The 16,545-nt window shown below is 36.7% G+C and overlaps 2 long non-coding RNA genes across 2 annotated transcripts; one reads left to right on the top strand and one right to left on the bottom strand.

Moving 5' to 3' along the window:
• Window positions 1-5,109: 5,109 nt before the first annotated feature.
• Window positions 5,110-11,176, top strand: LOC104247793 (uncharacterized). Its single transcript, XR_716315.2, has 3 exons — window positions 5,110-5,310; window positions 5,409-5,523; window positions 10,665-11,176. It is a non-coding gene; the product is annotated as an uncharacterized lncRNA (long non-coding RNA).
• Window positions 11,177-13,914: 2,738 nt separating this feature from the next.
• Window positions 13,915-15,629, bottom strand: LOC138884397 (uncharacterized). The gene is made up of 3 exons (XR_011404588.1): window positions 15,446-15,629; window positions 14,781-14,830; window positions 13,915-14,095 (listed from the first exon to the last, which is right to left on the bottom strand). It is a non-coding gene; the product is annotated as an uncharacterized lncRNA (long non-coding RNA).
• Window positions 15,630-16,545: the final 916 nt, after the last annotated feature.

The following is a 16,545-nucleotide window of genomic DNA, read 5'->3' on the forward strand; positions in this document are numbered from 1 at the left end:
TGTCAAAGGTTTCTCTCAAGTGGTCGATATGATCTTATTTCCTTTTGGACTTGACCAGCATGACCTTGTAGCAGTACGTCCCCTGATGGGTGATGAAGGTGGTTTTCTCCTGATCCTCTTCTTCCATGAGGATCTGATTATAGCCCGAGTAGGCGTCTAAGAAGCTTAGTAGTTCATGCTCGGCCGTTGCATCGATGAGTTGGTCGATATGAGGTAATGGAAATGAATCCTTGGGGCATGCTTTGTTCAAATCTGTGAAATCTACACACATCAGCCATTTCTCATTCTTCTTTTTCACCATGACCATGTTGGCGACCCATTGGGGGTATTTCGACTCTCTGACGGGGCCATTTTCTAACAGTTTTCCACCTCTTCGCGTACTGCGTTATTAATTGCGTAGCTGAACTTACGCCTAACCTGCCTCACCAGGGGTGGAATAGATCGACATTCAATTTGTGCGTGGCAATTTCTTTTGGGATAACTATCATATCTGCATGGATAAAAGCAAATAATTCCACGTTAGTAGTGAAGAATTGACAAAACTTACCCGATTTCTGAAGTTTGCAGCCGATGTAAGCTTTCTTGTTGTGGTTGTTGTTTTCTAATTGAATGGGGTCGAGGTCTTCTATGGTCGATCCTGCAGCTTCTCCCGTATCGGGGTCTGTGATGACATCTTCACTGTTATCACATATCGACTTCGACCCAATTGATTGCTATGCCTCTTTTTCTTTGTCCTTCATTTGTTGAGTGACCGTACAGTCTAGAACGATGTGGTAACACTCCGGGGATGTGCGTTGTTCCCCTCGTATACTGAATATTCCTCTGGGAGTTGGAAATTTGATGACTTGGTACAAGTTGGAGGGGATGGCTCTCATGGTGTGTATCCATGGTCGCCCTATTATGGTATTGTATGTTGTGTCTTGGTCCATGATATGGAATGCGGTTCTAGAGTGATGCCACCAGCTAGGACGGGAAGTGTGATCTCGCCGGATGTTTGCTCAATTGCATTGTTAAAACCTGTTAGCGTGATGCAGGCAGTACTACCGTATCCTCGAGTTTCATTTGTGCAAGTATTCAAGAGTGGATAATACACGCGCCGCTTCCATCATCTACCATAATGAATCTCATATCGGTATCCAAAATTCGTAAAGTGATAACATGGGTATCATAGTGAGGGAAAGCCAAACCATTGATATCTGACTTATCGAAGATGATACTTTCTTCGAGTTCATCATATCGTTCGTGGGTGATCGACCATTTGAGCTTGTGGGTTATGGTGAACTTCACACTGTTGATAGAAGCATCGTCATTGGCACCAATAATCATATGGATGGTGCAGGTTGGCGGGACAGTTTCGGCGGTCCTTGATGTTGTTCATGTCCTCTGGAAAAATTGGTCCTTCCCCGGTCACTCAACAACTCTTTGAGGTGTCCCTGTCGCAGCATGTTTACGACCTCCTGTCTTAGGGCGATGCAATCCTCAGTTTTGTGTCCTTGCTCTTGGTGGAACTCGCAAAGGGCATCTGATTTTCTGGTGTTCAGGTCTGACCACATCTTTTGTGGCCACTTCACCTTCGGTCCGAGCTTCTCCAACGCGTAGACTATTTCTGTAGGTGACATACAAAAATTGTGAGCGGACAATAAATGGGGCATACCTCTTTCATTCCGGTGAGTCCTTGTTCTTGATTGAGGGGCTCTCTTCATGGCGGAAGGAGGACGTAATAGTGGTTCTGATATATGTTAGATGGCGTTCCCTGTTGGGTCGTGAGGCTGCGAGATCCCTTCTAATATCATTTCTTTGATCTTTTAGATTTGTCTTGTATCGAGGTCAGTCGATGGGTCGGCCCATTGGGGTCGTCCTCGTCTGCTCGAACTTTGGTGCAATATCCGTTGTGTATTTCATCCCAAGTAGTTGGGGGTACTTCATAAGCCAACTTAATAACTTTCTTGTTGCCCTCAAACCATTTCTGCTCAACCTGTTTTGAAAATTTGCGACCGCCATCCCTTCCGATACATTTGGCAAGGTAATTCTTACTCGGTTGAACCGGGTGAGAAAATCCCTCAATCCCTCTCTCGGAGACTGTTTAATATCAAATATGTCGTTTACTCTCGCCTCTGCCTTTTTGGACCCAGCATGGACCATTACGAACTTATCGGCCATTACTTCGAAAGTTTCAATAGAACACACAGGCAGTTGTGAATACCATATTAATGCTCCTCACGTGAGGGTTTCGCCGAATTCTTTTAACAAAATGGAGGATACTTGTCCCTTGGCGAGATTATTGCCTTTTACGCGGTGATGTAGTGAGTCCTATTATCTTCGGGTCAGTAGTGCCATCATATATTTTCATATAAGGCGGCATTTTAAAGTTCTTTGGTATGGCATGTGGGGCGGCATCATCACTGTACGACTGCTCGACGAACCGACCGACATCGCATTTCGGCAAGAGCTTAGGGGTGCCTGGTATCTTATCGACCCTTTCTTGATGTTCTCTCATTTGGTCCCGAAGTGCTTTGTTCTCATTTTTCATTTCCTCTATCCTTTTCAAAATGGTTGTTTGCCACCTGCACTATTAATGACATTGTGAGTAATACCTGTCGTTAGAGGAGGATGAGGGAATTGATCATGTTACTCGTCCGCTGGTGGTATAGCGCAAGTCCTTGCATTTTCTGTAGTTGTTTCCCGAACGGGCTTATGGAGGACGTTGGTTAGCATGAATTAGCCATGCCTCAAGGAGCTTTTTTATTGCTGGTGGCGCCTCCTGCACCACAGATGTGGAGGCTCCCTTACCAAGAGATTTTGTGATGATGGAGTGGGGAAGGGGTGACCCATCTCTCCCAGGGGAGGCATTGAGCGTTGCGTCCTCGTCCACTACTTCACAGCTCTCATTGATAATGCTCATGAGGTTGGTTCGGAGGTCACTCATTATTCTCATTCGTTCTTCTCTGTTACATGCCATATTTGCTCTGTGCATACGAAAAAAGAGGATCTTGTTCTTGCTTCTTCTTTTTATGTTAGTAGTCAATGTTAGTTGTAGATCTATAGGAAACTAAAAATTTCACTAGGAAATCCCTACAGACGACGCCAAATTATTTGACCAAAAAGTGCAACTTCTGGTTAAAAGATTATATTTGTATAATAACGGGCTAAACCTAGTTAATGATAATATCTCTATATGTGGATTTTGATAATATGGTTAATGTTTAGATAGATATAGTAGAGAATCGACAGTAGAATTCAATATGTGTTTCGAAAGACACATGTAATAATGGAGAAGTAACTAGCAATAAATGACATTTAAGTAAATAGGAGAATTGGTTCACCCAATAAACAATGAACTAGGTGATTGCTCCTCTTGACAATAATGAGTGACAGACAAATCTTAAAACATTGAAATATTCTCGGATCTGATGGAAAAATGTGGAATAATATGAGCAAGAATCTTGATAAAAAGGTAGTCTTTGTATCTTTACAAGAGAGAGAGAGAATCTTTTAGCAAAGTGTGCTCTTATCACAATGAATATCACATGCCTTTATTCATTAATTTTTTCCCTATTTATATGAGACATACCCCAAGTAAACCCTAGTAGTATAAGTGCAAAGAACATCCAACGGAATATTCTCTTTAATATCTTATTCTAATAAACTAGTCGTTACAGTTCTTTTTGCGGTGCTCGACATCGACCATCGTTTGCATCTCGACCACGAGCCTAGCTATCTCCTGGCCGACCTCGACCGACCTTTTTCTCAATGTTACTTTGCCTCAAGTACTGAGACAAATTTCGACCTATACAAGTGCCTCTCTTGTGGTGTGATAACTTAAGTGCGACTTATCTTATTGCTAACCCGGTGCTTCACTCTTGCACTAGACATATGAAAATTGAATTTTGCTTTATTCGAGATCTTGTACACAAAAAAGAACTTTGGGTTCAGTATATTCTTCTCATGACCATCTTGCTAATATTCTTACGAACCTCTCTTGAAGGATCATTTTTGTGATTTGTGTGGCAAGCTGAACCTTCTAAAGACTTTAGTTATATCCTGGTAAAGACTAAAAACCAGTCAATCCTAAACAAAATATATTGATTACAAATGAAGAGATTTCTTGATGTGAGCATAACTATCTATTTGAATTATTAAGAAAGTGGCCCTCCATTCCTGCTTTGAGGAGTAGATTGAAGGACTTATCTCTTCTCCTACTACTGCTCCGACCCTGTCCCGCAGCCGACCGAATGGCTGCCTTAACTTTAGAAAGATCATTTTTATTCAAATATTTCTTTTTTTCCTCCTAGAAGTAGAGAAAGTTCTCATTTTTTTCGACAAAAAAAAAAAATCATCTTAGACGTTGGTGTAATGCTTATTCTCAAGCTCTTCGTTTACACAATAGTACCTTAACTATAGTTTCACCGTGACAACCTTAATCGAATGTTCGAATGTGTATGATAGGTGGGGGTGGTGACACACAACGACCAATCCTGAAAGACCACTCTTTCGTCCATGGATGCCTAATCACCGCACCGAGCCTTCTAAGGGAGACCAGACATTGCGAGGTGGGTAGTTTATCTGGAGCGAATGCCTCCTAAAGAGGAATTGGTCTACTCATTAGGCATTAGAAATTTCTTTTGATGTGCGTGGGATTGCCGGGAAACCCGATTCAACTTGAGGGGACCGATAAATATGGTATTTATGTATTAGTTAATATATTTGCTAAGGGTTCTTTATGTAATTATATACGTATCAACTCTTGGATAAATACCTTATTATGATCAATAATACGGGTTGGTTGTTCCCCTTTACAAATTCAACCGATAGTAATAGGTAATTATTTATTATGGTAACCTGAAAATTTTGCTATAATTAGTTAAACTACTTTGATATATAAGAAAATTTTATACTTTTATATAAATTGTTTACAATTAGGCCACTTATAATAAATTGCAGGTATAAGTTTTAGTGATTGTGTATAAAGATATTAGATAACAAAGTATAAGTTATTATAGATAAGCATTATACACTACTATCGTAAATATTTATTTACACAATTAAGTCATTTACAAAAAAAAATTGCAGGTATAAGTTTTATTGATTGTGTATAAAGATAAGTGCACTAACAAAGTATATAAATCTCTTAACATTAAAAAGCTTAGAAGTAGAATAAAACTTGTGAATAAACAAATTCTCTCTAGTGTTGTAGCTTTGGCAGTGATCTTGAAAATGGCGAATCAGCAGCAAGCATCGAGTACGCCATGGATACTCGAAGTCGTACCTCTTCTAGTAGTCATACTAATCGCTGCTCATGTCCTCGCTTTGGTATTTTCCCTATCTCTCACTCACTGTGTGTGTCAGTGTGTGTTTTTGAACTAGTACATGGTGTGATTTTTGGAGTCATTTACTGAATTTGGGTGTAGGTGTACTGGATTTATCGGCTGGCAACTGAGAAACAGCCTCAGAGGAGAAAAAAGCACTAGCAATATGTAGATTAGATGAATTTTCATTTCGCTTCAGCTTTTAGGAAAATGCAAGGTACAAAACCCTAGTATTTTCTTGTCTTTTCTTTTTCTCATTTAAGTTTGTGAAACTTTCAATTGGTTCTTTGAAATTTGAATTACTCAAAATAGAAATTTGAATTACTCAAGAATTTGAGTTCTTGAAAATTATACTACGGTTAAATTATTGTTGAATATTTGTCCTGTTCAATTATCACTTGGAATTTTGTAAATATTCATAGATTTATATGCCAGTAAAAATATAGAGAACTTGCAATATTGTTATGGTTATTATTTATATATAATTAACTTATTTTCATTTTTTTTATTTGATGTGATCAGTGGCGAAACTAGAAATTTTCCCAAGGGTGTTCAAATTTAAAAGAAGTGAAAAAAAATTCTCGACAAAGGGTCTTCAATATGTATTATATACCTCTAAAACGTAATATTTTACCTCTGTACACAATGTAATTTTTCGATGAAGGATGGTCAACTTATCATCATGTGGCTTCGCCACTGGATGTGATGTAGACATGAGTTGAGCTTAAATGGAGAAATATCGAAAGTAAGGATTCATATTGCCGGCTCCAACTTGTTTGGGATTAGGACATAGTTGTTATTGCAGAGACCACTCTGTGAGGTGTCAATTCTGTTGGATGAAGAAATTTGTTATTGGGTGGTGGTTTTTTTTTTTTTTGTTGCTTTCTTTGAGTTGGACTGCCCATATTTATATCGCCGGATGTATAAGATGGCTGCAAATGTGAATGAATTTTTATAGCAGTCATGGGAGAGTGAATTCTTCTTTTCTTTTGCTGTTGAGCTTCTTTAAGAGGCTCGTGATGTGAATGTTAAATATGATAGAGAAGTCATTGGAGTCAAATTGGAATAGACTAAGCATTGCGGTAATTTTAAGAATAGCTAGTATGTTCAAAGTTGCCATTCACGTTTGTGTTTTGGTAGTGTGCAACAAAGAAATAGAAGGTTGTTATTTGTTAAAGGAATATGAAGACTATTTAAAATCTAGTATCTTAATCCTCTTCTTCTTGAAGGATTGAAGGAAAGCAATAACTTAACTGGGTGAAAAGGTAGCAAATTTCTACTAAAAAGAAATAATAAAGCAGAGGATGGAACCGACTCTTACAGGGACCTTATTTTGGTGAACTTGCGTATCAAAATCTTTTGAAGTGATAATTTAGTTAAATTAGGTAATTGGAGTAACCTTTTGTTAAGGAAATGAGGTTGGGGGAAGTCCTGTGCATCTTCTAAGGGGGTAAGGTGGAAAACCTTCTCTAAGAGTGAAAGCCTTTTTTCTCCTTTGATGTGGCTTCATTCTAAGCTAGGATGCCATGGAACTGTATGAAGAATGTTTTTAGACTTAGCGGAAAGTGATCACTTCATTGCTTAGAGCTATAGATTGATGTGAAGCATGAGCTTATCACTTATTATGTGTGGAGTTATGTGACTTAGAGTGGTGCAAGGCAATTGGAGCAAGAATTACTTGCTGTCTTTTTTCTTCTGTTTCAGCATTTGTTTAGAGGTGATATTCTTATAATTGATGGTGTTGAAGAAGTGCAACAGTTTGTGTAAGAATCTTGAACTCTGATACTAATATTGATGTAGCACCAAAAGGAAGGAGGGAGAACAAGGAGACAAATACAGAGAGATAGTGATTGAGATAAGGAATCAAATCATAAAATATAATTTAGCAAATGAAGTGGTTCATCAAACTGAAAGGAGGGTCTCAGGGTCCTATTTATATATAGGGAACCTCGTACAAGGTAGAATCCTAATTCAGTAGGAACTTTATCTCTAAATAAGAGATAAAAATAAAATCAAAGATAGATAATATCAATCTTATTTACTAACCTTTTTCCTGTTTTTGAAGAAAAAAGAAGATAACAGTAAAAGAAAACAAGGGATAATGATAAAGATGTGAAGTAAAAACTAAGCTAGCTAATGATAAATATAAGATCTACTCTAAAAATACAATAAATTCATCTAATAAGATCAATAATAAAATCTTCCAAATCTTTTAGTATGTACATCAGTTGACTTCAACTATTCATTTCTAAGGGGTTCTGGTGATTAGTGGCACTTAAATGGTGTTATGTGCAAGAAGTTGTGGTCTTCTGCCGAAGTCAATGATTTATTTCCTTTCTCTGTAATAAATTCTCATAGGCTTACCTGCTAATGATAAAAGAACCCTTAAAACTTTGCAACTCTGGTGGATTTCTGGTGCATTTAGTGGGAGTGTAGTGGAAAAAAAAATCTTAAGACCATTTTATATCTCCAGTAATGTTTAGGATAGGATAGTTTTGAAAGATCAGGTGTTTTGGTGATTAAGTGTTAGATGATCTCCAGTGGGATTGCTGAGCATTCCATACTTGAGAACATCAGGTCTTACTGTCTCTTTTCCCGTTTAACTTCTCTCAGAAGTCCTGCTGACTGGTGGCAAAACTTTTAGCGGACATAGATGGTTCGATAGAATTATTAGGGATTAAGTGAAGAAGATAATACCTTTATATATGATTACAAATTATTATTATGGCTTGAAATATCATGCTTATATAATATAAAGATGGATACTTTTGCATTTATCTGGTGATGATTGGTGATACCTTGACGGAGCTTTGCTTAAAAAAGCCATGATCTAGGATTGCTGGAACGTCATTCTGAATTTCCAGCTACAGAGCATAAGCCAGAAAAGGTCTATTTATTTATTTATTTTCTTTTATTTTGGGAGTGGTATGTGGGGTTGAAATTTGTGAGATTGTTATATCGATGATTTTTTGAAAAACTTGAAGGACTTCACTGAGTAAGAGTATTAACTACTAGCATGCTGCTAAAGTATCTGAACATGAGAATGAAGAATGGAGATTAAAAGATATAGAACATTCTAGCAAACAGAGGCTAACTTTAGAGAACCCAGTATTTTGGAGAGCGAGTAGTGGAAAAAAGCAAGGAGGCCTCGCTTCACCGAAGCGAGATGCGTGAAGCAAAGCGCACTTTTTTTTTTAATGTGAAGCGCAATTTAATGCATAAATAAAAAATATTAAATAAGCAAAAATAAATGACGAAGAACTCAATAAAAATAACATATTAAGCAAATGTTTCAATTCTTAAATTACGAAGTAAATAATAGATACTAAAACTACATAGTCAATAATCCTCAAAAGTCATAACATATTAAGTAAATGCAAAACCAAATCACAAAAGGAGCAACATCCTATTCTTCAACAACAACAAAAAAATAGAATTAAAACAGCGCAGAACAGTGAACAACAGAGTAGAAGCATAGCAAACAGCAGAATTTTTTTTTAAAAAAAACATAGCGCTCGCCTTTAATAGAAAACAGGGTAGAACAAAGAACTGAAAAAATTAGAAAAGAAGAAGAAAAAGAGAAGAAGAAAAAAGAGGATAGGAGCCGAACAGTGAACAACAGAAATTTATAAAAAAAGACTGAGCAGAACCCTAAAAAAACAAGGCAGGATAGAAAAGAAGAACTGAAAAAAATAGAAAGGAAGAAGAGAAAGAGAAAAGATGAGAGGAGTCGAACAGTAGCAGAGAAAATCAGAAGAGGAAGAGAAGAAAGAGAAGAAGGAGAAGAAGAGAAACTTACCTGAGAGAAGACAAGAACTCAAGGCTTGCAGCAGTTGAGAGAAAAAGAGAGTCCATCACAGCAGAGAAGCAGATGTGTTTGGAAGAAATGTCGTAAGTGTATTTGCAATTATTTTTTTAAAAAAAAATAGGCAGCCATAGTTGTCGCAGCAGAGAAGCAGATGTGTTTGGAATAATGTCGTAAGTGTATTTGCAACTTTTTTTTAAAAAAAAACCTAGGCAGCCATTAGATCTCGCTCTCGCTTAAGCGAGATTTTCTCGCTTTTTTCCATCGCCTTGCTTCTCGCTTTTTTGCCTGAAGCGTGCGCTTATTTACAGATGCTGCGCTTCAGGGCAGAAAAGCGTAGACCCCTCGCCTCGCCTCGCTTCTGCGCTTTAAGCGAGAAGCGCTCGCTTTTAATAACACTGAGAGAACCCTACATCAAATTCAAAATACTACTACTTCCTTTAGTTTAACAATTTATATCCCATATTGGGTACATAAGGGCGCAACCAGAGAGTTTTCTAAGGGTCTTGAAACTCCACCTATTGACTTAACATTTTGGATTGGATGCTCAAATTGTTTCACATGATATCAATGCCAATTCCACTCGTAAATCCACATGGAAGTCCATGTATGAACCCCATATAGGGAAGGGTGTTGAACTATATAATATCTCACATCAGGAATAAACGATTCAGAGGGGTTTATAAAGGTTTGAGCTACTCAACTTGAGGTTTGAGTTGCATGTTCAATTCTTTCCCTTTTTTGTAGAAAAAAAAATAAAGAAATAAAAGTATCCCTTCTCTAATTGTTTAAGTAGAAGTCCTGAGTTCGATCCTTATCTTCACCCAGTGATAAAAGTATTTACATGTTCTTGGTCCAAGAGAAAGAATTAGATATTTAGACCCACATGTGAGGTAGGGTGTTGTAGACATAAAGTAAATAATTATAAACACCTCTTCTCTGAAATGGGTCACACGAATCAACAACTCTTGGATGGACTAATCACATTTCTTTATCATTTCTGGATAATCTCCAATAAATCTAAAAAGCAAAGTTATAACAGTTTAATGAGGTGACCATTCATTTCTGACATGCTTTGCATCTACGCCATCCATTGTTTGATGATAGCTGATTTTCTTGTATGCAATGATTTTATCAGATACTGAATGGTCACGTTTGTGGTTATTCAGACTGATCTTTGATTTCTTTGAGGAGCTATATCTTGACTTTGATGCATGCTGTTCTCTATCTTTTATAATGTTCCCTTCTGTTAACTCTGAACTTACCAGTTAACTACTCCAGAAGGAGCATATCTATTACCAATTCTATTGAGTGCATTGCATTGTTCTTGTAGAACATTTTGTCTGAGTTTTCGAGCATAAAGAGTCAAAGCCTCTGCATCTTACAAAATATCTCAGGCTATTACAAAGTCCTATTTCGAAAAGTAATTGTCGTTCATGCTGTCAAACGTTATGTTCCTCTTTTACTTCTCAGCTTTTGTTTTTCAGTTTCGCTTTCTGATGACTGAGAATTTGTTTTTGTTTGTTTGTACGGATTCGTTCTGTACGGTTCAGAAGCAAGCTTTACCCTCAAGGCTTTGGTGATTGGTCAGCCCTCTTTGCCTAAGCATACACGTGTCCTCTTTTTCTCCATGAACTTGTGTGCAATTATGCTGGAAAAGTTTGGGATTTGTTACATGTTAATGGATCGCATTAATCGTTTGCCATTGTTGAGAAACTTCTTCATTCTTCTATTAACGTCAGCACTGTGCATTTCTACCTCAAGTTTGTAATTCCTCTACAGGATTTGCATCACTAATCCTCTTTTGGTGTGTGCGCTTTGTCAACAGTCTTTGCTAGAGCCTGTCATACAGTTGTAGTTTCTTATGCATAGTGAACTTGAGTCATACTTGTAAATTTGATCTAGTATGAAAATTGCAGCAGAGGTTTGAGGATTCTTAGGTGTAATTGGCTGTTTGAGGAGTTATATAATCATGTGTTAAGCGGACTGATGTAAACAGAAAATGTTTTCCTCAAAGATGATCATTCAAAATTTACTAAACGTAGGTCATATTTCAGGCCATTTTAATCTTTCAAATGTTTGCTTTTCCCTTTTTCCTCCTTGTATAACTAACAAGTAACAACCACCAAACGTTGTGGTAGGGCGGTAAGTTACTCCTTTAACTAGATGTATCGGGTTCGAACTTTGAGAACGGAGTTATTTTTTTGTAGGAGGAGCTTAACCCTCAAAATGAGACTTTTCGGTGCAAATTCAGGTTAGTCGAACCCCATGGTAGGTGTCAGACACGTGTGGGAAGTCAAAAAAGATAAAACCAATAGCAGTTTCAGAGAAGAAAAAAAAAGTAGTTTCTTTCCAAAAGCAGAAGCAGTTTTGGCTTTTCTTCTTACCTAAAATACCCTTAACAAAATATAGTATATACCAAAATAACCCTTAAACCTAATACTTAGGATATTAATTTATAAATATTTCTTCTTATTTTTAGGAAACTTTCTAATATATAGTGTCTTTAGGGGTGAATGCTTTTATATTTGTTGAAGGAATTTTAATATATTTAACTTATATTAAAAGAATTAAGTACTTTTTAATTTTATTTTCATATTTTACTTAAATAAAATAATTTTTTTTAATTATTGCATGTAATAACAAAATTTTGATATTATTTATTTACTTATAATATTAATTATTAAGTAAATCTATTCATGTCCTTATTCGTAATTTGACACTTAAAAGCACTTTCTAAAAAGTTTGGCCAAACACAAATTATTTCTCAAAAGTGCTTTTCAGACTGATTAGCCAAACACAGACTGATTCTCTTCAAAAGTACTTTTTTCAAAAGCTCTTCTCAAAATAAGCTGATTTCTCCAGCTTGGCCAAACAGGCTAAAGGGTTCAAGAAAGACATGTATCACCGAAATGTCTTATTGGGACCAAATTATATTTAAACGTTTTCTGAAATAGCATTCGGGTTTTTCACAATAGAAGTAAGGCTGTAGAAGATAAGAATAACAAGTGTTTGAAATATTGATTTTCTCTTGACCGACAATTTTTGTTAATGACTTGATTTTTGTAAAAAGGTAGACTTATTTCGTTTATGGGTTCAACAATTTCATCTTTCGAATTTTGAGAATATTCAAGTGTAATAAAAAAAAATATTTAAAAAGAGAATAAACGATCTAATCTTTTTGCAGAAGATTAGAAAAAGAAAATAAACGATCTAATCTTCTTAGGAAAAAGAGGCAAGACATATAAATAGACACATAATACTTAAAACTTTTTGCACAAGTATGTTTATCTTTAATAGTTCAAAAAATTGCAATTGTCCCAAGCCATAATAGAAAACAATTACAGTACCAAAATATGATAAGACGGATAAGATCCTTCCATCCTTATTTGAATATATCGTGTTTGAGCTCTAAAATTATGAAATTCCTGATAAAGAATATTTTCTCTTTGATGTATGTTACATGACTGAACATGGATCAGTCTAGTCAAGGGATTTCATATAGCAGATGAGTCAAAAATAATGAAATGAAGATATACTTTATGCACTTTGTGTTTTCTCTAAATGAAGCAATTTAAGTTTAATAGTCAAGAGAATATATAATACTATTACTTAATCATACAACAACAACAGATCCAGTGTAATCGCACAAGTGGAGTCTGGAGAAGACAGAGAGGTTGTTTCCGAAAGACGCTCGGCTTAAGAAAGATAAAAGGAAGAGCAGCAGCAATCACACCAATCATAAAACCGAAGCAAAGATACAAAGATACTACTCATTAGTTAATCATAAGGGACAAAAATTTACATAAACAACAAATTTTTATATTTATTTGCTTAATATATACATCTGATGCGGATAAATATTTTCGGCTAAGCGCCATCTAAAGTCTTTTTCTCTTCCATAGGTGGTATTGATATTGTTCATAATTATTCATTACTCATTAATTAGTGAATTGCATTCACTAATTAATTAAGGTATTTTGTCTGTTTGTATAAAAGAGAGAGATCTTGAAAAATCCATGGAATAGGCAAAAATAGTAATGCCAATTTTTTGATCGCACCCAAAGCAGTCCTAAACAATTATATGGACAATGTCTTCATTTTTTTGGACAAACATTGTGGTGTATTTCTATCATTTTCACCTAACCTTTTATTTGCAAACTCATTTTAACAAAAAAAAAAAAAAATTAAGAAAAATCCGCAGTCGCTACCCATCGGGTGCACAAAGAGTAACTTGCTTGTTGTGCAATACCTCACAAACCATACAAGAAATGTAAACTGCAATGGGCTGAGCTCTGGCTGAGGAGTCTGTTGGTGAAGTGCAAACTCACTTTTTTTCATCTAGCAATTAGGCACCTTGTTACAATGGAGGTGTCGCACTCATTCTATATACATCTTGACTATTTCATCGAATACATAACATTTATCATCAGTACATATATCAGATAACTATGTCCGTCAAAATTTAGGCCAATGCAAAATAAATCATCTAATAATTGGTTTATCTCTATTGGGATTTAAACTGTCACGACCCGAACCGAAGGGCCGCGACGGGCATCCGGTGCCTTACCCAACCGAGTACCAACGTAACATATCTTTCTTATCATGTTACCATGAGTAAATGAGCCAGAAAACCCGCCATGAGATAACAAGAATAAAACATAATGGAATACTCAGCATATGAAGACCCAACATGATATACAAACTAATATATGTGACATACGGGCCTATAAGGCCGACATGACCATTAGTAAACTCGAAACATAGGCCGATAAGGCCATACAATTATCCATACACCTGACATATGTCTACAAGCCTCTAAGAATACATAAAATCATAAAGGTCGGGACAGGGCCCCGCCATATCAATTAATACATATCCGAAGCATACTGACCAAATAGGCAACTCCGGAGCAAGTGGAGTGCACCAACACCTTCGTTGAGCTGATAGCCTACTAGGAGGACTGTCAACCTATCAATCGGGACTTACGGGCATGACACGCAGCATCCCCAGGCAAAAGGGATGTCAGTATGAATAAAGTACCGAGTATGTAAGGCAGGAAAGCATAAACAAGAACAATAATGTAAAGAGAGAGATAGAGGAGATACAACATGTAACATCTGAGTGCCTCTGATGGCTACTGACATGAAATGCATAATACATATATATACATGAACTTTTTAAAAACATTCGCCTCTGTGGGCATCATCATCATCATATCGTACCCGGCCTCAAAGAGGACTCGGTAAAAACGTACCCGGCCATCATAAGGCTCGGTAGAATCGTACCCGGCCACGTGGAGCTCGGTAAACCCAACTGATCAGTGGTTGCACAATAGGTGTCGTACCCGGCCGACTATAGCGCGGCTCGGTAGAGTAAAATAGATACATATATATAATGCATGCTCGACTCATGGAATCACGTTCTAACCCTTTCGGAGTGATGTAAGGTCATTGCACCTTCGATTAACATTATGGACATCCCTACCATCAATATGAACCTTAGTGGGATTTAAGGATCATACACACTTGTTTAGAATAACTTTATAAGGAAAGAACAACATGGACAACCTTAGTTTCTAGGAGTAGATCCGTTATGAATTAGCGTACCGTTTATGTTCATGTCACTTTAGATCATGCCAAAAGAAAGAAGTAAGTGCCTTAACATACCTTGTATATTCTTCCAAACCTCAAGCTATACAATTTCACGGCTCCTTAGTCTACAATAAGATAAATGACACTCTCGTTATCGTTTAAGCGTCGTAACTATTATGTATCGATCACAACCTATTTTACAATGAAACGGACAGAACCTCCCCTATATATATGACTTCACACTAGTCAAAACAATCACAAACAGCCCAACATACCCCTATCACTTCATACACAACACGACAACCATAATAGTGTCAACCAACCCGAAAATGTTACGACGAACGACCAACAAACAACCTTGCCATTATGTGGTGTTTCTCCACAACCTTCCTCCTCTCAACTCCATAAAAATAGTAGTAAAAGATACAACCCAATACCAACACAAAACAGCCCAAAAATATTCCCACAAGTTCATCAACTCAAAAATAATTTTTCAGTTTACTTAAACACGTTTCGACTTGTCTTTTCTTTCAAATTGGGAAATACAACCAAACGTACATCATTATACCTATTATCCAATAAACCATCCATAAATTCAACTTAAAAATAAGTTTACAACCAGCCAACCATACACAAGAACAAACAACATACCATTCTTTCGAAACTAGCTAGGTCTATTCTTTACGATCGAGTTACAACTCGCAAACGCATAGATAATGGAAAGAGAAGCATAAAATTACCTTGTACTGAGTATAACCCACGAAACCTGGTCCCTTTTCATCAAAAATAAGTTCCTCAACACGGCTACAAGAAGGAGAAAAAGAAACTAGCAAGCTGTCCGAACTTTTCAACACTAGAATCGCGTCGTAACACCCGGAATACCCTAGGGTTTGTGTGGGATTTTTGGGGAGGAGTTGCAGGGGTTCAATTAGGTTTTCTTGGTCTGAAAGATAGGTGAAATAACCGAGTTTATAATCCCTTAAAAGTCCCCTCTTGACCGACTTAGTTGAGGCCTCTCTTTTTGGCAAGTAGGTGATGCACCTACTTGTCACCTACTAGCTGTGCGGTCTCGTGAAAATGCGAATATCTCTATACTCCGAGATCGTATTGATAAAAGGTTTAATGAGTTGAAAACTAGACTCATAGATCTTCAATTTCATATGTAGATCATCCCTTGATTCAAAGTATGTTGGGAGAAAAGCTCAGCTACATTTAACCTAAGTTTCAACTCATTTTTGAATGTAACTTGTGATGACCTTTTCCAACTTTTGTTCCACAACTTGCTTGACTTAAAAACATAACACACGACTATCATACGACTAAACTAACTCATAACATAACCTCATCATCATGTTAATCACCCTTGTCTCACCCCAAAAGTATAGGTTATAACATTCCAAACTTGTCGACATTCGACGAAACTTATTTTCTTTAATTCATTTAGCGCCTAAGCTTTCCAACCCTTTTGGTACTCGTTATTCATGATCATAAAGATTTGTAACCTCCATTATAAAAGGATTAACTTACTTTACATACTTTCAAAGTTGATCTCATTTCTGAGCTTACATCAATTGACTTACGGATACTCTAACATACGAAAACATAGGGTGTAACATAAACACTGTTTGCACACACTTTATTGACCAATAACCACATCCTTGGTGCTTCTATGGCAATTAGGTATTAACGTTAGATTGCGTTTTAAAGTGGAGTATCAAACTTGCCAATGGCCTAATTTTTCCTAACTAAGGCCAACAAAATCCTTTTGGTTTGTCAAGGATGCTTCCTATTACATATTTCTGTACATGTGAACCAGATTGTTCAACCAAAGATGCAAAAG

This window comes from Nicotiana sylvestris, chromosome 12, assembly GCF_000393655.2.
Source record: "Nicotiana sylvestris chromosome 12, ASM39365v2, whole genome shotgun sequence".
Lineage (NCBI taxonomy): Eukaryota > Viridiplantae > Streptophyta > Magnoliopsida > Solanales > Solanaceae > Nicotiana > Nicotiana sylvestris.